The sequence below is a fragment of the Lithobates pipiens genome, unplaced genomic scaffold, assembly GCF_037356315.1.
Source record: "Lithobates pipiens isolate NorthernLeopardFrog02 unplaced genomic scaffold, aLitPip1_a1.2 Scaffold_28, whole genome shotgun sequence".
NCBI lineage: Eukaryota > Metazoa > Chordata > Amphibia > Anura > Ranidae > Lithobates > Lithobates pipiens.
In genome coordinates, this window is record NW_027507789.1 from 79,531,519 (window position 1) to 79,554,132 (window position 22,614).

General features: G+C 47.5%; 27 pseudogenes; 2 read left to right on the forward strand and 25 right to left on the reverse strand.

Annotated features, from left to right (window-relative positions):
* Positions 1-29: 29 nt before the first annotated feature.
* LOC143937696 (5S ribosomal RNA) lies at positions 30-148 on the reverse strand (annotated as a pseudogene).
* Positions 149-256: 108 nt separating this feature from the next.
* On the reverse strand, positions 257-375 carry LOC143937230 (5S ribosomal RNA; annotated as a pseudogene).
* A 108-nt stretch (positions 376-483) lies between these two features.
* On the reverse strand, positions 484-592 carry LOC143936872 (5S ribosomal RNA; annotated as a pseudogene).
* A 107-nt stretch (positions 593-699) lies between these two features.
* On the reverse strand, positions 700-818 carry LOC143936898 (5S ribosomal RNA; annotated as a pseudogene).
* Positions 819-1,120: 302 nt separating this feature from the next.
* Positions 1,121-1,239, reverse strand: LOC143936706 (5S ribosomal RNA; annotated as a pseudogene).
* Positions 1,240-1,573: 334 nt separating this feature from the next.
* Positions 1,574-1,692, reverse strand: LOC143937350 (5S ribosomal RNA; annotated as a pseudogene).
* A 108-nt stretch (positions 1,693-1,800) lies between these two features.
* LOC143936768 (5S ribosomal RNA) lies at positions 1,801-1,919 on the reverse strand (annotated as a pseudogene).
* Positions 1,920-2,028: 109 nt separating this feature from the next.
* Positions 2,029-2,147, reverse strand: LOC143937667 (5S ribosomal RNA; annotated as a pseudogene).
* A 91-nt stretch (positions 2,148-2,238) lies between these two features.
* On the reverse strand, positions 2,239-2,357 carry LOC143936800 (5S ribosomal RNA; annotated as a pseudogene).
* A 91-nt stretch (positions 2,358-2,448) lies between these two features.
* LOC143937318 (5S ribosomal RNA) lies at positions 2,449-2,567 on the reverse strand (annotated as a pseudogene).
* Positions 2,568-2,675: 108 nt separating this feature from the next.
* Positions 2,676-2,794, reverse strand: LOC143936769 (5S ribosomal RNA; annotated as a pseudogene).
* A 109-nt stretch (positions 2,795-2,903) lies between these two features.
* On the reverse strand, positions 2,904-3,022 carry LOC143937668 (5S ribosomal RNA; annotated as a pseudogene).
* Positions 3,023-3,113: 91 nt separating this feature from the next.
* Positions 3,114-3,232, reverse strand: LOC143937131 (5S ribosomal RNA; annotated as a pseudogene).
* A 91-nt stretch (positions 3,233-3,323) lies between these two features.
* Positions 3,324-3,442, reverse strand: LOC143936301 (5S ribosomal RNA; annotated as a pseudogene).
* Positions 3,443-3,697: 255 nt separating this feature from the next.
* On the reverse strand, positions 3,698-3,816 carry LOC143937150 (5S ribosomal RNA; annotated as a pseudogene).
* Positions 3,817-4,151: 335 nt separating this feature from the next.
* Positions 4,152-4,270, reverse strand: LOC143937719 (5S ribosomal RNA; annotated as a pseudogene).
* Positions 4,271-6,517: 2,247 nt separating this feature from the next.
* Positions 6,518-6,636, reverse strand: LOC143937577 (5S ribosomal RNA; annotated as a pseudogene).
* A 515-nt stretch (positions 6,637-7,151) lies between these two features.
* On the reverse strand, positions 7,152-7,270 carry LOC143937458 (5S ribosomal RNA; annotated as a pseudogene).
* A 333-nt stretch (positions 7,271-7,603) lies between these two features.
* LOC143936716 (5S ribosomal RNA) lies at positions 7,604-7,722 on the reverse strand (annotated as a pseudogene).
* A 562-nt stretch (positions 7,723-8,284) lies between these two features.
* Positions 8,285-8,404, reverse strand: LOC143936577 (5S ribosomal RNA; annotated as a pseudogene).
* Positions 8,405-8,514: 110 nt separating this feature from the next.
* LOC143937662 (5S ribosomal RNA) lies at positions 8,515-8,633 on the reverse strand (annotated as a pseudogene).
* Positions 8,634-9,131: 498 nt separating this feature from the next.
* On the reverse strand, positions 9,132-9,250 carry LOC143936489 (5S ribosomal RNA; annotated as a pseudogene).
* Positions 9,251-9,583: 333 nt separating this feature from the next.
* LOC143936799 (5S ribosomal RNA) lies at positions 9,584-9,702 on the reverse strand (annotated as a pseudogene).
* Positions 9,703-9,810: 108 nt separating this feature from the next.
* On the reverse strand, positions 9,811-9,929 carry LOC143936855 (5S ribosomal RNA; annotated as a pseudogene).
* A 107-nt stretch (positions 9,930-10,036) lies between these two features.
* Positions 10,037-10,155, reverse strand: LOC143936321 (5S ribosomal RNA; annotated as a pseudogene).
* A 301-nt stretch (positions 10,156-10,456) lies between these two features.
* LOC143936776 (5S ribosomal RNA) lies at positions 10,457-10,575 on the forward strand (annotated as a pseudogene).
* Positions 10,576-10,683: 108 nt separating this feature from the next.
* LOC143937268 (5S ribosomal RNA) lies at positions 10,684-10,802 on the forward strand (annotated as a pseudogene).
* The last annotated feature ends 11,812 nt before the right edge of the window (positions 10,803-22,614 follow it).

Sequence of the window (22,614 nt, forward strand, 5' to 3'; positions counted from 1 at the left end):
TCGTTGACGCCAACAACATATTAAAAAAAAGCCTACGGCACCTGGCATTCCCAGGCAGTGCCCCATCCAGGTACTAACCAGGCCCGATCCTGCTTAGCATCTGAGATCACACAAGATCAGGCACATTCAGGGTGATGTGGCCATAAGCGACCTTGTTGGCCACTCTCAACCCTCTTGACAAACGCCAAGATGGTCACCTCGGCAAACAAGCAGAAAAATAAAACAGGTCTTTGATGCCAACAAGATTTTAAAAAAAAGCCTACGGCACCTGGTATTCCCAGGCGGTCTCCCATCCATAAAATAACCAGGCCCAACCCTGGTTAGCATCCGAGATAAGACGAGATTGGGCGCATTCAGGGTGATGTGGCTGTAGGCGATCTTGCTGGCCACTCACAACCCTCTTGACAAACGCCAAGATGGTAATCTCGGCAAACAAGCAGAAAAATAAAACAGGTCGTCGACGCCAACAACATATAAAAAAAAAGCCTACAGCACCTGGTATTCCCAGGCGTTCCCCCATACAGGTACTAAACAGGCCCAACCCTGCTTAGCATCTGAGATCAGGCGTATTCAGGGTGATGTGGCCATAAGCGATCTTTCTGGCCACTCTCAACCCTCTTGACAAACGTCAAGATGGTCACCTCAGCAAACAAGCAGAAAATAAAACAGGTCGTTGACGCCAACAACATATTAAAAAAACGCCTACGGCACCTGGTATTCTCAGGCTGTCTCCCATCCAGGTACTAACCAGGTCCAACACTGCTTAGCATCCAAGATCAGACGAGATCGGGCGCATTCAGAGTGATGTGGCCGTAGGCGATCTTGCTGGCCATTCTCAATCCTCTTGACAAACGCCAAGATGGTCACCTCAGCAAACAAGCAGAAAAATAAAACAAGTCGTCGACGCCAACAACATTTTAAAAAGAAGCCTACAGCACCTGGTATTCCCAGGCGGTCTCCCATCCAGTTAATAACAAGGCACGACCCTGCGTAAGCAACCGAGATCAGACAAGATTAGGCACATTCAGGGTGATGTGGCTGTAGGCGAACTTGCTGGACACTCTCAACCCTCTTGACAAACGCCAAGATGGTCACCTCAGCAAACAAGCAGAAAAATAAAAGACTACGGCACCTGGTATCCCCAGGCGGTCTCCAATCCAGGTACTAACCAGGCCAGATCCTGCTTAGCATCTGAGATCACACGAGATCAGGCACATTCAGGGTGATGTGGCCGTAAGCGACCTTGTTGGCCAGTCTCAACCCTCTTGACAAACGCCAAGATGGTCACCTCGGCAAACAAGCAGAAAAATAAAACAGGTCGTTGACGCCAACAACATTTTAAAAAAATGCCTACGGCACCTGGTATTACCAGGCGGTCTCCCATCCAGGTGCTAACCAGGCCCGACCCTGCTTAACATATGAGATCAGACCATATCGGGCGCATTCAGGGTGATGAGGCCTTAGGCAATCTTGGTGGCCACTCTCAACCCTCTTGACAAACGCCAAGATGGTCACCTCGGCAAACAAGCAGAAAAATAAAACAGGTCGTTGACGCCAACAACATATTAAAAAAAGCCTACGGCACCTGGTATTCCCAGGCGGTCTCCCATCCAAGTACTAACCAGGCCTAACCCTGCTTAGTTTTTGAGATCAAACGAGATCAGGAACATTCAGGGTGATGTGGCTGGAGAGGATCTTGCTGGCCACTCTCAACCCTCTTGACAAATGCCAAGATGGTCACCTCGGCAAACAAGCAGAAAAATAAAACAGGTCGTTGACTCCAACAACATATTAAAAAAAAGCCTACGGCACCTGGCATTCCCAGGCAGTGCCCCATCCAGGTACTAACCAGGCATGATCCTGCTTAGCATCTGAGATCACACAAGATCAGGCACATTCAGGGTGATGTGGCCATAAGCGACCTTGTTGGCCACTCTCAACCCTCTTGACAAACGCCAAGATGGTCACCTCGGCAAACAAGCAGAAAAATAAAACAGGTCGTTGACGCCAACAGCTTTTTAAAAAAAATGCCTACGGCACCTGGTATTCCCAGGCGGTCTCCCATCCAAGTACTAACCAGGCCCAACCCTACTTAGTTTTTTAGATCAGATGAGATCAGGAACATTCAGGGTGATGTGCCTGTTGGGGATCTTGCTGGCTACTCTCAACACTCTTGACAAACGCCAAGATAGTCACCTCGGCAAAAAAGCTGAAAAATAAAACCAACATATTAAAAAAAGCCTACGGTACCCGGTATTCCTAGGCGGTCTGCCATCCAGGAACTACCCAGACGTGACCCTGCTTAGCAACTGAGATCAGATGAGATCAGGTGCATTCAGGGTGATGTAGACATAGGCCTTCTTGCTGGCCACTCTAAACACTCTTGACAAACGCCAAGATGGTCACCTCGGCAAACAAGTCCTCGATGCCAACAACATATTTAAAAAAAGCCTACGGCACCTGGTATTCCCAGGCGGTCTCCCATCCAGGTACTAACCAGGCCTGACCCTGCTTAGCATCTGAGATCAGACGAGATCGGAAACATTCAAAATGATTTGGCCGTAGGCGATCTTGCTGGCCACTCTCAACCCTCTTGACAAATGCCAAGATGGTCACCTCGGCAAACAAGCAGAAAAATAAAACAGGTCGTTGACGCCAACAACATATTAAAAAAAAGCCTACGGCACCTGGCATTCCCAGGCAGTGCCCCATCCAGGTACTAACCAGGCATGATCCTGCTTAGCATCTGAGATCACACAAGATCAGGCACATTCAGGGTGATGTGGCCATAAGCGACCTTGTTGGCCACTCTCAACCCTCTTGACAAACGCCAAGATGGTCACCTCGGCAAACAAGCAGAAAAATAAAACAGGTCGTTGACGCCAACAGCTTTTTAAAAAAAATGCCTACGGCACCTGGTATTCCCAGGCGGTCTCCCATCCAAGTACTAACCAGGCCCAACCCTACTTAGTTTTTTAGATCAGATGAGATCAGGAACATTCAGGGTGATGTGCCTGTTGGGGATCTTGCTGGCTACTCTCAACACTCTTGACAAACGCCAAGATAGTCACCTCGGCAAAAAAGCTGAAAAATAAAACCAACATATTAAAAAAAGCCTACGGTACCCGGTATTCCTAGGCGGTCTGCCATCCAGGAACAACCCAGACGTGACCCTGCTTAGCAACTGAGATCAGATGAGATCAGGTGCATTCAGGGTGATGTAGACATAGGCCTTCTTGCTGGCCACTCTAAACACTCTTGACAAACGCCAAGATGGTCACCTCGGCAAACAAGTCGTCGATGCCAACAACATATTTAAAAAAAGCCTACGGCACCTGGTATTCCCAGGCGGTCTCCCATCCAGGTACTAACCAGGCCTGACCCTGCTTAGCATCTGAGATCAGACAAGATCGGAAACATTCAAAATGATTTGGCCGTAAGCGATCTTGCTGGCCACTCTCAATCCTCTTGACAAATGCCAAGGTGGTCACCTCGGCAAACAAGCAGAAAAATAAAACAGGTTGTCGAAGACAACAACATATAAAAAAAGCCTACGGCACCTGGTATTCCCAGGCGGTCTCCCATCCAGGAACATAACCAGGCCGGACCCTGCTTAGCATCAAACGCCAAGATGGTCACCTCAGCAAACAAGCAGAAAAATAAAACAGGTCGTTGACACCAACAACATGTTTAAAAAAACCTACGGCACCTGGTATTCTCAGGCGGTCGCCTATCCAGGTACTAATCAGGCCCGACCCTGCTTAGCATCCAAGATCAGACGAGATCGAGCGCATTCAGGGTGATATGGCCGTAGATGATCTTACTGGTCACTCTCAATCCTCTTGACAAATGCCAAGATGGTGACCTCAGCAAACAAGCAGAAAAATAAAACAAGCCGTTGACGCCAAAAACATTTTAAAAAAAAGCCTACGGCAACTGGAATTCCTAGGCGGTCTCCCTTGCAGGTACTAACCAGACCCAAACCTGCTTATCATCCCGGATCAGACGAGATCGGGAACATTCAGGGTGATGTAGCCGTAGGGAATCTTGCTGGCCACTCTCAACCCTCTTGACAAACACCAAGATGGTCAGCTCGGCAAACAAGCAGAAAAATAAAACAGGTCGTCGACGCCAACAATATATTTAAAAAAAAACTACGGCACCGGGTATTCCCAGGCGGTCTCCCATCCAGGTACTAACCAGGCCCGAACCTGCCTAGCATCCGAGATCCGATGAGATCAGGCGCATTCAGGGTGATGTAGCAGTAGGCCAGGCATGTCCAAAGTCCGGCCCGCGGGCCAATCGCGGCCCGCAGTCCGGTTTTGAACGGCCCGCCTGGTGTGCTGCGGGATCAGGGCTGTCAAATGAGCCGATCCCCGGCACTGTGTGAAGCTCCGTCGGCTTCAAAAGTGAAAGTAAAGTGCAGAGGAGTGTGCTGTGCTCTCTGCTTCCCCCTACAGTGCAGTACCCGGCTGAATGAGGAAATGGAATGGAAAGGTACTGTACTACAAGCTAGATTCGTTTTAAAAAGGCTTTATTTATGTGTATGTGTGTGTGTGTGTGTGCATGTGTGTCTGTATGTCTGTATGTGTGTACATGTGTGTCTGTATGTGTGCATGTGTGTCTGTATGTATATGTGTGCATGTCTGTCTGTATGTATGTGCATGTGTGTCTGTATGTGTGTGTGTGTGCATGTCTGTATGTATGTATGTGTGTGCATGTCTGTATGTATGTATGTGTGTGCATGTCTGTATGTATGCATGTGTGTGCATGTCTGTCTGTATGTATGTATGTATGTATGTATGTATGTATGTATGTATGTGTGTATGTGTGTGTGTGCATGTGTGTCTGTATGTATGTGTGTCTGTGCATGTGTGTGCATGTCTGTATGTATGTGTGTGCATGTCTGTATGTATGTGTGTGCATGTCTGTATGTATGTGTGTGCATGTGTGTCTATATGTGTGTGTGTGTGTGTGCATGTCTGTCTGTATGTATGTGTGTGTGTGTGTATGTGTGTCTGTATGTGCATGTGTGTGTGTGTCTGTGCATGTATGATTGCATGTGTGTGTGTGTCCATGTATGTCTGTATGTATGAGTATGTGCATGTGTATCTGTATGTATGTGCGTGTATGTCTGTCTGTATGTGTGTTTGTATGTGTGTGCAGCATGTGTGTCTGTATGTATCTGTGTGCATGTATATGTGTGTGTGTGTGTGTGTGTGTGTATGTATGTCTGTATGTGCGTGTATGTCTGTATGTATGTATGTGTGTATGTGTGTGCATGTGTCTGTATGTGTGTGTGTGTGCATGTGTCTGTATGTATGTAAGTATATGCATGTGTCTGTATGTGTATGCATGTGTCTGTATGTGTGTATGTCTGTGTGTATGTGTGTGCATGTGTGTTACTTTTAATCCAGACCCCCCCCCATTCTTGTACCATCAGAACTGCTTTTGTGGTGCTTGTGTGTGTGATAGCAGCCAGGATTGCTGCTCCTCTGAAAAGCAATCCATATACAGATCGCTTTTCAGAGGCATTTGAAAGGTGGTAAAGAGGCATTATGTTGCCTCCTCACCACCTGTTTTAAGCCCGTAAATGTAGCATCACTATACCGCAACTGTGCAGTCTACACAGTTGCGGGGTAGTTGCAGTGCAGGCCCATTCACCCTGAGCATACCTCCAGCTGCAGCCACAGCATGTGTACACCCCCAGCTGCTCCCTCTGCAGCTAAAGGGGGAGAAGTTGGGGGTGGTAAAAACAGCTTAACCATGTAGTTTTACTGCCCCTCCAATAAGCCCTTGGTTCACATCTGCATGGCTGCATGCTGTGTGTAGGGCAGCCCATGCATTTCAATGGGCTTCCATACCCACAAAAATGCAGGGAAAGAAGTCCCAGAGCTTTTTATTTTTTTTTAATTGCGCTGCACCAAAAGCACCCCATGTTTCCAATGTGTGGGGTACCATTAAGACTTAACGGTACCCCCAAAGAACAGAGCATTCGTCTGTGTGTCAGGCAAACGAGCGCGACAAAGGCACGAGAATTTTTGTTGGGCCAGGTATGAGTGCTCGAATGACCGAATTTTAATGGTTCAAAGAATGTCAGGCAAAATGGTCGGCCCTCACACATGTTCACTTCATCGAATCTGGCCCTCTTTGAAAAAAGTTTGGACACCCCTGCAGTAGGCCATCATTATGGCCACTCCCAACCCTCTTGACAAACGCCAAGATGGTCACCTCGGCAAACAAGCAGAAAAATAAAACAGGTCGTTGACGCCAACAACATTTTAAAAAAATGCTTACGGCACCTGGTATTCCCAGGCGGTCTCCCATCCAGGAACATAACCAGGCCTGACCCTGCTTAGCATCTGAGATCAGACAAGATAGGGCACATTCAGGGTGATGTGTCCGTAGGCGATTTTGCTGGCCACTCTCAACCCTCTTGACAAATGCCAAGATGGTCACCTCAGCAAACAAGCAGAAAAATAAAACAGGTCGTTGACGCCAACAACATGTTAAAAAAAACCTACGGCACCGGGTATTCCCAGGCGGTCTCCCATCCAGGTACTAACCAGGCCCGACCCTGCCTAGCATCCGATATCCGATGAGATCAGGCGCATTCAGGGTGATGTAACAGTAGGCCATCATTCTGGTCACTCCCAACCCTCTTGACAAACGCCAAGATGGTCACCTCGACAAACAAGCAGAGAAATAAAACAAGTCGCCGATGCCAACAACATATTAAATAAAGCCTACGGCACCTGGTATTCCCATGCGGTCCCACAAACAGGTACTAAACAGGCCCAACCCTGCTTAGCATTTGAGATCAGGCGCATTCAGGGTGATGTGGCTGTAGGCAATCTTGCTGGCCACCTCGGCAAACAAGCAGAAAAATAAAACAGGTTGTCGAAGACAACAACATATAAAAAAAGCTTACGGCACCTGGTATTCCCAGGCGGTCTCCCATCCAGGAACATAACCAGGCCTGACCCTGCTTAGCATCTGAGATCAGACAAGATAGGGCACATTCAGGGTGATGTGTCCATAGGTGATTTTGCTGGCCACTCTCAACCCTCTTGACAAATGCCAAGATGGTCACCTCAGCAAACAAGCAGAAAAATAAAACAGGTCGTTGACGCCAACAACATGTTAAAAAAAACCTACGGCACCTGGTATTCTCAGGCGGTCTCCCATCCAGGTACTAATCAGGCCGGACCCTGCTTAGCATCCAAGATCAGACGAGATCGGGCGCATTCACTGTGATATGGCCATAGGCGATCTTACTGGCCACTCTCAATCCACTTGACAAATGCCAAAATGGTCACCTCAGCAAACAAGCAGAAAAATAAAACAAGTCATCAACGCCAAAAACATTTAAAAAAAAGCCTAAGGCAAGTGGAATTCCTAGGCGGTCTCCCATGCAGGTACTAACCAAACCCGAACCTGCTTAGCATCCCGGAGGAGACAAGATCAGGAACATTCAGGGTGAAGTGGCTGTAGGGAACATTGCTGGTCACTCTCAACCCTCTTGACAAACACCAAGATGGTCAGCTCGGCAAACAAGCAGAAAAATAAAACAGGTCGTCGACGCCAACAATATATTTAAAAAAACCTACGGCACCTGGTATTCCCAGGTGGTCTCCCATCCAGGCACTAACCAGGCCCGACCCTGCTTGGCATCCGAGATCAGACCAGATCGGGCATATTCGGGGTGATGAAGCCTTAGGCAATCTTGCTGGCCACTCTCAACCCTCTTGACAAACGCCAAGATGGTCACCTCGGCAAACAAGCAGAAAAATAAAACAAGTCGTGGACTCCAACAACATATTAAAAAAATGCCTACGGCACCTGGTATTCCCAGGCGTTCTCCCATGCGGGTACTAAGCAGACCCGACCCTGCTTAGCATCCCAGATCAGATGAGATCGGGAACATTCAGGGTGATGTGGCCAGAGAGGATCTTGTTGGCCACTCTCAACCCTCTTGACAAATGCCAAGATGGTCACCTCGGCAAACAAGCAGAAAAATGAAACAGGTTGTTGACAACAACAACATTTTAAAAAAATGCCTATGGCACCTGGTATTGCCAGGCGGTCTTCCATCTAGGTGCTAACCAGGCCCGACCCTGCTTAGCATCCGAGATCAGACCAGATCAGGCGCATTTGGGGTGATGAAGCCTTAGGCAATCTTGGTGTCCACTTTCAACCCTCTTGACAAACGCCAAGATGATCACCTCGGCAAACAAGCAGAAAAATAAAACAGAGCGTCAAGGCCAACAACATATTAAAAAAATGCCTACGGCACCTCGTATTCCCAAGCGGTCTCCCATCAAGGTACTAACCAGGCCCGACCCTGCTTAGCATTCAAGATCAGACAAGATTGTGCGCATTCAGGGGGATGTGGCCAGAAGGCAATCTTGTTGGCCACTCTCAGCCCTCTTGACAAAAAACGCCAAGATGGTCACCTCGGCAAACAAGCAGAAAATTAAAACAGGTCGTCGACGCCAACAACATAGTAAAAAAAGCCTACGGCACCTGATATTCCCAGGCGGTTTCCCATCCAGGTACTAACCAGGCCCTATCCTGCTTAGTATCCGAGATCAGTCGAGATCGGGCGCATTCAGGGTGATGTGGCCATAGGCAATCTTGTTGGCCTCTCTCAACCCTCTTGACAAACGCCAAGATGGTCACCTAGGCAAACAAGCAGAAAAATAAAACAGGTCGTCGATGCCAACATATTAAAAAGAAGCCTACGACACCTGGTATTCTAAGGCCGTCTCCCATCAAAGTACTAACCAGGCCAGACCCTGCTTAGTATCAGAGATCAGAGGAGATTGGGCGCATTGAGGTTGATGTGGCCATAGGCAATCTTGCCGGTCACTCTCAACCCTCTTGACAAACGACAAGATGGTCACCTCGGCAAACAAGCAAAAAAATAAAACAGGTCGTTGACGCCAACAACATATTAAAAAAAGCCTACGGCACTCGGTATTCCCGGGCAGTCTCTCATCCAGGTACTAACCAGACCCGAACCTGCTTAGCATCCAAGATTCAGGCATTGAGAAACGACAACCCTCTTGACAAACAACAAGGTGGTCACCTCGGCAACGCCAACGCCAACGCCAACAACATATTAAAAAAGCCTACAGCACCTGGTATTCCCGAGCAGTCTCCCATCCAGGTACTAACCAGGCCAGACCCTGCTTAGCATCCAAGATCAGATGAGATTATGCGCATTCAGGGGGGTGTGGCCGTAGGCGATCTTGTTGGCCACTCTCAACCCTCTTGACAAACGCCGAGATGGTCACCTCGGCAAACAAGCAGAAAAATAAAACAGATCGTCGATGCCAACAACATATTAAGAAAAGTGTAAGGCATTTAGTATTCCTGAGCAGTCTCCCATCCAGGTATTAACCTGGCCTGACCCTGCTTAGCATCCAAGATCAGACAAGATTGGGCGCATTCATGGTAATGTGGCTGTAGGCGATCTTGTTGGCCACACTCAACCCTCTTGACAAATGCCAAGATGGTAACCTCGGCAAACAAGCAGAAAAAAAAACATGTCGTCGACTCTGACACTATATTACAAAAGAGCCTACGGCACCTGGTATTCCCAGGCAGTCTCCCATCCAGATACTAACCAGGCCTGACCCTGCTTAGCATTCAAGATCAGACATGATCAGGTGCATTCAGGGTGATGTGGTTGTAGGCAATCTTGCTTGCAACTCTCAATCCTCTTGACAAACGCCAAGATGGTCACCTCAGCAAACAAGCAGAAATATAAAAAAGGTCGTAGACGCCAACAACATATGAAAAAGAAGCCTACATCACCTGGTATTCCCAGACGGCATCCCATCCAGGTACTCACCAGGCTCGACCCTGCTTAGCATCCGAGATCAGGTGAGATTTGACGCATTCAGGGTGATGTCGCCATAGGCGATCTTGCTGGCCACTTTCAACCCTCTTGACAAACGCCAAGATGGTCACCTCGGCAAACAATCAGAAAAAAAAATAGGTCGTGGACGCCAACAACATATTAAAAAAAAGCCTACGGCACCTGAAATTCCCAGGCAGTCTCCCATCCAGGTACTAACCAGGCTTGACCCTGCTTAGCATGTGAGATTAGACAAGATCAGGCGCATTCAGGGTGATGTGGCCGTATGCAATCTTGCTGGCCACTTTCAACCCTCTTGACAAATGCCAAGGTGGTCACCTCGGCAAACAAGCAGAGAAATAAAACAGGTCGTCGACGCCAACAACATATTAAAAAAAAGCCTACGGTACATGATATTCCCAGGCGGTCTCCCATCCAGGTACTAACCAGGCGAGACACTGCTTAGCATCCGAGATCAGATGAGATCGGGTGCATTCAGGGTGATGTGGAAGCGGGTGATCTTGCTGGCCACTCTCAACCCTCTTGACATCTTGGTGTTTGACAAGAGGGTTGAGAGTGGCCAGCAAGATCGCCTATGGCCACATCACCCTGATTGCACCTGATCTCGTCTCATCTCGGATGCTAAGCAGGGTCAGGCCTGGTTAGTACCTGGATGGGAGGCATCCTGGGAATACCAGGTGCTGTATGTTTTTTTTTAATATGTTGTTGGCGTCGACGACCTGTTTTATTTTTCTGCTGGTTTGCCGAGGTGACCATCTTGGCGTTTGTCAAGAGGGTTGAGAGTGGCCATCAAGATCGCTTACGGCCACATCACCCTGAATGCACCTGATCTCGTCTGATCTCGGCTGCTAAGCAGTGTCGGGCCTGGTTTGTACCTGGATGGGAGACCGCTTGGGAATGCCAGGTGCTGTAGGCTTTTTTTTTTAATAAGTTGGTGGCATCGAAGACCGGTTTTATTTTTTGCTTGCTTGCCGGGGTGACCCTCTTGGCGTTTTTCAAGAGGGTTGAGAGTGGCCTGCAAGATTGCCTATGGCCAATTCACCCTGAATGCGCCTGATCTCATCTGATCTCGGATGCTAAGCAGGGTCAGGCCTGGTTAGTACCTGGATGGGAGACCACCAGGGCCGGACTGGGAATAAAAACCAGCCCACCAGCATAACATCATTATTTTCTTGTTCATGAAAGGGAAAACCATACATTTTAAAGAACATTTGATGAAGAGTGTATTATATATAGATATGACGTCACATAGGGATATATATATATATGCAAATTCCAGTTAAAAGTGGTAAGTGGACAATCATCAAGGGGGACCCCAGGAACTCAGAACGTGGGTTGGGGACCACCTTCCACAGAAAGAATACACTAAGGTAAAGGAGACGGGTGCTCACCAAATGCAGCTTTACTCTGCCTGTGAATGCAGTCTCACTGTGCCCACAAATGCGGCCTTACCGAGCCCACCATTGCAGCCTCACTGTGCCCATTATTGCAACCTTGCTGTGCCCATCAAATGCAGTTTTACTGTGCCCATGAATGCAGCCTTACTGAGCCCATGAATGCAGCCCCTCCTGTGCCCCATGTCCCAGTCTGCAGTCCCTGTCTGTGGGAAGGTATGTTGTTGATGCTCGGTACAGTACCTTGCATACCAGCAGGATATCCATGACGGCCAGCAGCAGGCAGGGTCTGTTATCGTTTTGGATGGGGACAGTGCTCCTTCCAGAGGATCTGTTTGCTGTGAGATGGAATGGTCCCTGGCCATATGCACCTTCAGCCGTCCCCATTTTACGGCCCCAGTCAACCTGTCCTCTGGTCTTGGGGAAGTGGAGAGTACTGGGTGGGAGGTGGAGAGAAGGGGGAGCAGAGAGTATTGGCAGGGTTGGAGAACACATGGGTGGGGGCAAAGAGCAGGGGGTAGTGGAGATCACAGGGGTGGGGAGCAGAGAGTGCTGGGGGGAACTTGAGAGTACTTGGGGGGCCAAAAATAACAGGGGTGGAGAGCATGGTGGGCTGAGAGCACTGAGGGGGCTAAGAATGTGGGGTGGCGAAGAGCACTGGGGGGGCAGAAAAACAGGGATGGAGAGTACTGGGGGGGTACAAAGAGTAGGGGTGAGAGCTTGAGAGCACCAGTGGGGGCCAGAAAGAACAGGGGGAAAAGCACGGGAATTGGAGAGCATTATGGGAGGTGGAGAGCATTGGCAGGGTTGGAGAGCACATGGGTGGGGGCAAAATGCAGGGGGGAGTGGAGAGTACATCGGTGGGGAGTGGAGAGTGCAGGGGAGAGCCAAAAAGAACAAGAGTAGAGAGCACGGGGGGGTAGAGAGCACTGGGGGGGCTGGAGAGAGATGGGTGGAGCTTGAGAGCACCAGGGGGCCATAATGAACAGGGGTGGGGAGAATGGAGGGATGGAGAGCACTGTGGTGGGAGCTGGAGAGTGATGGGGAGAGCTGGAGAGCACTGGGGAGGTGAGAAAGAACAGGGGGGAGAGCACTGGGGGGAGTGGAGAGCACTGGGGGGGAAGAACAGGGGGAGAGCACTGGGGGGAGGAAGAACAAAGGGGAGGGGGAAACAAGGGCGGAGAGCACTGGGGGGAGTTGAGAGCACTGGGGGGGGGAAGAACAGGGGGAGAGCACTGGGGGAGGAAGAACAAGGGGGAGGGGGAAAACAAGGGCGGAGAGCACTGGGAGGAGTGGAGAGCACTGGGGGGGGTGGAACAGGGGGGAGAGTGAGAAGAACAAATTGTGGGAGCCTGCAAAGAACTTAATAATTGTGACAGTGAATCACAATTGCAAGACTTTCTCCAAGACGGAGGATGTACATGGGTCTTTAATCCTCCACACTCCTCACATATGGGTGGCATCTGGGAGAGACTTATAGGTATTGCCAGGTCGAATCTTGGATGCTATGTTGCTACAAACCAAACCTGCTCAGTTGACCCTTGAGACTTTACGCACCTTTATGGCAGAGGTTACGGCTATTATGAATGCCAGGCCTATAGTTCCTGTGTCCTCAGACTCAGATACACCTATGGCCCTTACCCCAGCAATGTTGTTGGCTCAGAAGGTGAACTCTTTGTCTGCTCCATCTGGAACCATAAGTACAACACAATTTCATGCAAAACAATGGAAGTACAATGCTTGACAGACACATTTTGGAAGATGGAAAAGAGTATCTGTCAAATCTGCAATGCCTTAGGAAATGGACTGAGTGGGTGATGTTATGTTGAAGGACAGCCAGGAGGGCAGGAATGAGTGGCCCGTAGGACTTGTTAATGCTCTAAGCAGGGATGGCAAGGTTAGAAAGGTGGAGGTCAAGATTGTGAAAAATGAGACCGCCAGAATTTATCTCAGACCTGTAACTGACAGTTTTGATCTTGGACTAGCTAGGATTCCATTTTCCTGTTTATATGTTTTTTCTGCATAGCAGTAGTTATTTAGGTAGTGACATAATAAATTATGCCAGTGTTCTGCCCATATTTTTTATGTGCTGTTACAGATTATACTGCAATGTTAGTTTCACGTTGCTGCCATCTAGTGGTCAGAGTTAGTTATTATTTTGCCACAGCTTGACAGGAAGTGATATTTTCTTCACAGTGAAAGCTGGAACTGTATTTCCTTAATTTTATGATTGCTCCTTGATCCAAGCTGACTGAATGCAGTAGAGCTCTTAACTATTCCTGGGCTAATGGTGGAATTGTCTGTGAGTACTTTCACTGATAGAGTGAGGCTGCTGTATAATGGTTTTAATGCACTGACACATTTGTTTATGCTTATGTTGTAGTTTTACAAAGTTATTTGGAAAAAAGAATACATACAGATCTGATGTCTCATGTTTCTTGACTTCTGAATTATTTTTAAGCTGTCTGACTAGTGTTATACAACAGTTCAATAACGCAAAGCAGAACAATGGGCGTTGCAGTGCGTTTTCAAACCGCACAGCAAATTGCATTTTCTGTTTGGGTTGCGTGTTCGGAAATGTGTAGATGGATTCAGACACTGCCTAAATGGAAGCGCACACGCTATGCACATTTGTTGCCTGTTTGGAAACATGTAGAAAGGTTTTGCTGCCAAAACGCGCAATGCTCCATGACCAAAACGTTTCTTTAAACTACTTTGGGGCGTTTGTCGCTTATAGGGCAGCCCATTCAAGTGATGCTTGTTTACATGGGAAAAACACAAAAAAAAGTGAAGCAGGAGTAAGGGGAGTAAGCTTTTAGGCAGCAAGGATAACTAGGGAGGAGAGGGGGGTGGGTCAAAAAACAAAAACACTACATCAGAAGTCTCAAAGATTAAGACAAAACGTACCCCCTAGCTGGCGATTTTACAATGGGAGTCGTGCTACACCAGAGTCACCAAAAAATACTGAAAGACTCAATTCACTGAATTTAAGACAGCACCCATTGAAATCTGTGTGTTTTCACTTTACCTGAGTAGCAGGTCACCAATAAATAGTCAATATGTATTAGTTCACAGGAACCATGAGGTAGATCAAAAACAGATTATAGGTGACTCACCTATAATCTGTTTTTGATCTACCTCATGGTTCCCGTGAACTGATACATATTGACTGAGCGCATTATTTATATAGCTGGTAGCTTTATGTGGCATATACTGTATAAAACAGCTTTGCTTTGCTCAGTTTTTTCCACAGTTTTTTGCATATACAATTTATTTTTTTGCACTATTTGCACATATTTTTTGGAGGTTTTTTTGCACTCTGCACTTTATGGACACAAGAGATATACAGTTTTGCACTATTTTTGGACTTTTATTGATCCTTGATTAACGTTGGATGTTATATACAATATACGATATTTAAGACACTTATATTCTAGTCCACATTAACCACTTGCCACCCGCCCATTGTCAAATGACGGCGGCAAAGTGGTTTCAAAATCCTGACTGAACGTCATAGACCGTCCTCAGGATTTTGAGCCACTGCGCGCCCGGGGGGGTACGCATCACGGAGATCATTGTTGCGGGGTGTCAATCTGACACCCCTCAATTACGATCTCGGTAAAGAGTCTCCGACTGAGACTCTTTACCAAGTGATCAGCCGTGTCCAATCACGGCTGATCACAGTGTTAATAGGACGAGCCGGTGATCGGCTGTTCCTCACTCGCGTCTGTCAGACGCGAGTAGAGGAAAGCCGATCGGCTGCTCCTCTGAGAGGGGGGGTCTGTGCTGCACACTGGACCACCAGGAACTCCACCAGACCACCAGGGATGCCCAGCAGCAGGTAAGCCACCCTAGACCACCAGGGATGCCAGTCAGTGCCCACGATGTATGCCAAACAGTGCCCACAATGAGCATCACTGATTGGCATGCATTATTATTTTTTTTAACAGAAACGTTTTTATTGGTCTCTTAACGAATACAGCAATGCATCACATCATATTTTTTACATATAAAATATAAAATACAATGTAACAAGCACAAAGAAGAAAAAAAGGATCAGAGCAGAATCAAGCTATGGAGTATAGCGTACATTCAGATTTAGCAGTCATATTCCGCAGAACATATCCGCACTGCACTTATCCCAGTATTAGTAGGGGACAACTCCTGAATTTGGCTGCTATAAAGGGTCAGGCCATTTGGTCATAATACAGCACCTAACCATCTACAGTAGGGAGGGGGGGGAGGGGGGGCCGCGAAAGCGGGAGGGCCTGGAAAACTGAGGACCAACGCATCAATACAGGTCAGCCCTGTGTCTTATAGTGCGCTTCTCTCTTGCACCCAACATCCCCAGATCTTAGTAAATTTTGTACCTTGTACAGCGGGAGGGCAGAATCAATCAGGGATTTCCAGTGGGCTACACTAGGTGGGTCCGATTTCTTCCACTGCATAAGAATAGTCTTTCTGGCATAGAACGCCGTATAAAACACAAACAGCTATTTATATGTATTTGGCGCCACCCTGTCACACACGCCCAGCAGTAAAACTACTGGATCTAATCCCAACGAGAGGTCCCCAACTTCGTTGATCTCCCGCACCACACCTTCCCAAAATTGTCTTATAACCGGGCACTCCCACACCACACGTATAAAGGATCCCATCTCAGTGGGACACTTCGGGCATCTATCCGAGTATCCCGGGTATATTCTGGAAAGGCGTTGCGGGGTATAGTATGCCCTATGAATACATTTCAACTGTATGTACCTGTCCTTAGCTGATATCATCAATGGCAAATATTGTTGTATCCACTCTTCCCAATCATCAGTCGCCAGCGTGGGGAGGTCCTCCTGCCATTTCTGGAAGAGGCTAGCCCTCCCCCCCTGGCCGACCCCGTCGAGATCCTAAGATAAAGAGAGGAAAGGACACGATCCGCCTCCTGGGCTATGAGAAATTTCTAGACAATGTGGGAGTGTAAGATTACTCCTGAAGGAAATTGTGCTCTCAGTGCGTGGCGTAATTGTATGTAGCAAAAAATCATTCTGGAGGGGAATTGGTATTCTTCTCTAAGGGAATCAAAGGGGATAAGTGATCCCCTTGGCATCACCTGTTGCAGAGTTGTGACACCATACCTAGCCCAAAGGGCAGGGTCCGGGACCGAGCTGAGGTGTTTCAACTTTGAGTTTTCCAACAGTGGGGTGTATGGCGACAGTGCGGCGGGCGGGTTCAATCGAGTCGTAACCTGATATCAAACCCGAAGCGTAGTTCGCATAGGGATAGTGACCTCAGGGTGAGCCTTCGGCCCTCTAAAGACTAAGTTACTCAATGCAGCATAGGAGCCTAAAATTGCCGACTCCAGATTAACACACGGGTTAGAGCGGAGCTGCATGAACCACCACTGCACTGTAACCTGTACCGCTGCCCAATAATATTCCTTCAGACAGGGAAGGGCTAGACCCCCAAGTGACAGGGGCAATTGGAGGGTAGTTATTGCTATACTTGGGGTCGCCCCGGCCCATATAAAGGTGTTCACTATCTGTTCTACCTTCTTAAAAAATGAATTGGGGATCGGGACCGGGGTGTTTCGAAAGACATATAAAAACTTCGGGAGAAACGTCATCTTGAGCAAGTTGACCCTACCCACTGGTGTCAGGGGTAGAGTTTTCCACGTCTGGCACTTAGCCACTGGGTCCTGTAAGACTAGGTAAACATTATCTGTCAGATACTGCTTGGGCTCCCTCTAAACCTCTATTCCTAGGTAGCGAAATGTATCTGCAGTCCGTAGAGAGGTACAGGTAGATACAACGAGGGGAGCGGGTGACAGGGGGAACAGTAAAGACTTATCCCAGTTGATGTGTACCCCCGAGAAGGAGCCCAATTCATCTATGAGATTAAGGGCCATTTCCAATGTCGAGGACGCATCTGGGAGATAGAGGAGAGCGTCGATTGGCATGCATTATTGTTTGGCACTGATTGGCATCCATCAGTACAATACAATGCCGCCTATCAGTGCCCATCCGTGCCACCTATCAATGCCCATCCATGCCACCTATCCATGCCCTTTGTGCCACCTATCCATGCCAATCCATGCCAGCTATCCATGCCAATCCGTGCCAATTTGTGCCACCTATCAGTGTCCATCCGTGTCACCCATCAGTGCCACCTATCAGTGCCACATATCAGTGCCCATCAATGCCACCTCATCAGTGGCACTTCATTGGTGCCACCTCATCAGTGCTGCCTTATCAGTGCCGCCCCACCAGTGCCCATCAGTGAAGGAGAAAACGTACTTATTTACAAAGTTTTGAAACTGAAACAAAAAAATAATTTTTAAAAATTTTCTGTCTTATTTTATTTGTTTAGCAAAAAATAAAAACTGCAGAGGTGATCAAATACCACCAAAAGAAAGCTCTATTTGTGGGAAAAAAATGAAAAAAATTCATTTGGGTACAGTGTAGCATGACCATGCAATTGTCATTGAAATTGCGACAGCGCAGAAAGCTCAAAATTGGTCTGGGCGGGAAGGTGTTTAAGTGCCTGGTATTGATGTGGTTAATTTCTTATATTTTATGTATTATTATTTCTATTATTATTTGTTGTTGTCCTTTACTTACCTTTGTGGATTTTGTAATGGCCTGATATAGTACGATCTAGCAGTGTGAGCACACAAGAGGGGATTCACTCTACTTTTTAGAGTATATGGTGGGCATCAATACGGGGTAAACCTTCATGCACAGTGTTGGATATTATAATTTAATATACCTAATTCTGTGGGAGGGGATACTCTACTGTATGTTTCTAGTTGTGTTTTTTAATATTAGAGGAGACATAGTGTGTCTCTCTCCCACCCATATATTGGATGTTGATGACTTTGTTTTAAGTATAATAAAAATCCAACTTATGAAGAAATTTTGTATGCAGATTTTTTTAATTGAGTCTAAGTTTACTCTTCTGCCAATGTGTTTTGGTGTGTGCATTGCACAAAGGGAATATGTGTGCGTAATGCCCATACATATATTCTATTTTTGCTAACTGCATATGATTATGTGAGGGGTTAGCTCGGTAGCGGGTGTGTGTGACCCCCTGGATGGGTTCACAACACAAAGTCAGGCACAGTAGACAGCGGTGTAGGTGCAAAAAACAAAAGATCCGGTTTATTTAGGCTACATGCAGTGATACATATAACAGCCAAACAAAATAAAACAAGAAAATAAATCCTGGTCAGCTTGACCTCTAACTACACACGTAGACTCCCTGTCTAACAACTGGGTGCAGCCTTGTGCTGCCCCAGTCCCTGTCTCTATTGTAGGGGTTTGCCACACAGGCGTTAACTCACCGCACAGAACAGATCTCAGACTCCCCAGTCTATACACACAAAACTGGTTCCAGGATGGAGCATCTCCCTATGCATGCTGGGGTTTTTTGTAGAGGCCTTAATGAGCCCACTTACTTCAGCTGGGCTCATTAACTCTTCCCCTCTAATTGTAAAAGTCTGCATAAAGCCTGAATCTAGGACACACATATTTACCATCCTGGATACAACCAGGTGACTTTACCTGCCTGCTGCCACATACCCCCCCCCTCTTGTTTCAACCTTGGGGTTGTAACACCAGCAGTCAGACACGCATGTATCCGAGACAAAGCATCCACATTCCCCATTTTAACACCAGGGCGATGCTTAACTGTAAAGTTAAATTCCTGTAGGGCTAGGAACCACCTATTTACCCTTCTATTGGTCTCCTTGTTCTGAGCCATCCACTTTAAAGGAGCGTGATCAGTCACCAGGTCAAAGTGCCTACCTAGCAGATAGTACCGAAGGGAATCTAGAGCCCACTTCACTGCTAAACATTCCTTCTCAATCGTGGAGTAATTTACCTCATGGGACTTTAACTTCCTGCTGAGGTAAATGACTGGGTGCTCTTCCCCGTTCCAGACCTGGGATAACACTGCTCCTAACCCAACGTCTGAGGCATCAGTTTGTACAACAAAGTCCTTAGAGAAGTCTGGTGAGTACAACACTGGCTGGCTACATAAGGCTATTTTTAAGGACTGAAATGCTTCCTCAGCCTCTGGGGACCATTTAACCATGACCGACTCTTTCCCTTTTGTCAGGTTGGTGAGGGGCACAGCCTGAGAAGCAAAATGGGGAATGAAGCGTCGATAATAGCCAGCGATTCCCAGAAAGGCTCGTACCTGTTTCTTGCTGTTGGGACGTGGCCAACTCTGTATGGCCTCGACTTTATTGACTTGGGGTTTTATCACCCCCCTCCCAATAGTGTACCCAAGATATTTGGCCTCCTCCTGTCCAATGGTACACTTCTTTGGATTGGCCGTAAACCCAGGTTCCCGGATAGAGTCTAGGACTGCTTGTACTTTTGGCAAATGTGAGACCCAGTCTGTGCTATGGATAATCACATCATCCAGGTAAGCTGCAGCATATTTCTGATGGGGCCTCAGAATCTTATCCATTTTCCGTTGGAATGTTATTGGTGCATTCTGTAACCCAAACGGCATTCTCTTATATTGGAATGCCCCATCTGGGGTTACAAACACAGTTTTCTCCTTGGCCGATTCGGCCAGGGGAATTTGCCAATACCCTTTGGTGAGATCAAGAGTTGTCATATATCGGGCTGTTCCCAGCCGGTCAATCAACTCATCTATACGCGGCATGGGGTAGGTGTCAAATTTTGTAACTTTATTCAATTGTCGAAAATCGTTACAAAACCGCCAGCTCCCATCAGGTTTGGGCACTAGTACGATAGGACTGGACCAGTCACTCTGGGACTCCTCTATCACACCCAATTCCAACATCCTTTGAACCTCCGCACGTATTGCCTCCCGTCGGGCCTCTGGTATTCTATAAGGTTTTAGTTTTACCCTTTCTCCTGGCGGGGTGATAATGTCATGCTCTACGCCAGATGTTTGTCCCGGAAGATCAGAGAAAATCTATTTGTTACGAAGTACAAACTCTTTAACCTCCTGTTGTTGGGGTTTCGATAAGGTGTCTGCTATTCCAACCTCAGGAACTAAGCAATTAGGCTGTACTTGTGACAAAGTCTCTGCGACTAGGGATTCCCTATCCCTCCAGGCTTTCAGCAGATTGACGTGATAGATCTGCTCCGGCTTTCGCCTTCCTGGCTGTCTAACCCTGTAGTTCACCTCACTAATTTTTTCAATTACTTCATATGGACCTTGCCATTTGGCCAGAAATTTGCTTTCAACCGTAGGGACTAGCACCAAGACCCTATCCCCCGGGGAAAAAGTACGTGTCTTGGCCCCACGGTTGTACACTCTCTGCTGTGCTAACTGCGCTTGGGTTAAATGTTCCTTTACAATTGGCATTACCTGTGCAATTCTATCTTGCATCAGGGCGACATGCTCAATCACATTCCTGTGAGGAGAACTCTCATTTTCCCAAGTTTCCTTGGCGATATCCAGCAGCCCTCTTGGGTGTCTCCCATAGAGCAACTCGAAGGGTGAGAAACCCGTAGAGGATTGGGGTACCTCCCTAATGGCAAACATCAGATAGGGTATTAGACAATCCCAATTCTTTCCATCTCTATCCACCACCTTCTTTAACATTTGTTTTAGGGTTTTGTTGAATCTTTCAACCAACCCATCTGTTTGGGGGTGATACACAGATGTACGCAATTGCTTCACTTTGTACAACTTGCATAATTCTTTCATAACCCGGGACATAAAGGGTGTACCTTGGTCCGTAAGCAGTTCCTTACAAATACCCACGCGGCTAAAAACAAGACATAGCTCTTTGGCTATGGTTTTGGCCAAGGTATTTCGGAGAGGAATTGCTTCCGGATAACGGGTGGCATAGTCCAATATAACCAAAATGTACTGATGCCCCCTGGCGGACTTCATTATCGAACCTACCAAATCCATTGCGATCCTTTCAAAGGGGACCTCAATGATAGGAAGAGGTACCAGTGGGTTACGGAAATGTGGCATAGGTGCCGACTTCTGACACACAGGGCAGGAGGAACAATAATTTTCTATTTCCTTCATGACCCCAGGCCAATAGAATCTCTGCAATACCCTCTCTCTGGTTTTCTCTGTCCCCAGATGACCTCCCAGAATGTGCCCATGGGCCAATTCTAACACCAACTTCCTGTAAGGTTTGGGCACTACAAGTTGCTCAATGGTTTCTTCTGCCCTTTGAGCCACTCGATACAGCAGGTCCCTTTCCATAGTGAAGTAAGGATAAGTGCAAGTCTTATCTGGGTTCACTAACTCGCCATCTATTTTCACCACATTTTCCCGTGCCTTTATTAGGGTGGGGTCTTTTAACTGTTCTGTGGCAAAATTTTCCCTGTGAACCTCAAGATCCGAAAACTCCACAGACGGCATGTTTTCATCTGAGGATGTTGGCTCCTCCCCAGTTTCTCGAGTTCCCCCCGCCAATACCGACAAGGGAAATTCAGGAGAGTCCTCACCACCCCTAGAGGAATTCTGGTCATCTTCCTGGTTTATAGGGGCACCAGTGGGGGGCTCAGGACAATCCCAGAGTTCCCAGAATTTTGGAAAATCCCTTCCCACAATAGCATCATGTGGTAAGTGAGACACTAACCCCACCTGATGAGAAAGGTTACCTTTGGGGGTCTCAAAAAACACTGAAGTTACAGGATACTCTCGGGTGTCCCCATGCACACAAATAACAGCCACCCTGTTCTTCCCAGAGACCTCTGTAGTAACTAATTCAGCTTTTATCAACGTTACCAGGCTACCTGAATCCAGCAACACATCAACATTTCTACCATTAATACACATTTTACATAAATGTTTCTCAGGTCCCCGAATGGCAGTGCATGCAACTGTCGCAAACAGCGACTGACGTCTCTCCCTTATAAAGTCACATTGCATAGGCTCATCCACAACTGGGCAATTGGCTGCAATATGTCCCTCTTGCCGGCAGCGGTAGCAAATAATCTTTTTCGCTGCCTCTTGCAGCATGGGCTTCCTGGGCTGCTCCCGCCAGACCTTAGGTAGAACTCCCACCCTCTCACTCTCTCCACCCTCACCCCTTGGAGTCATCTTACCCGCCACTGGGGATGATCTGGTCTTAGGGGGGAAAGTCCGTGAGTCCCTGGAAGAGGTGGTCAGGTTCTCTGTAGCCAAGTACCTCTCAACCAGATCCACAAGTTTATCTGCATTTTCTGGGTCTCCATGGCTTACCCATTTTTGGATGGCAGTAGGAAGAGCTCTCAGGAAACGATCCATAACCACACGTTCCACAATGTTTGGTGCGGTCAAAATCTCTGGCTGCAGCCACTTCCTGCTCAGGTGAATGAGATCATACATTTGAGATCTGGGGGGTTTTCCAACCTG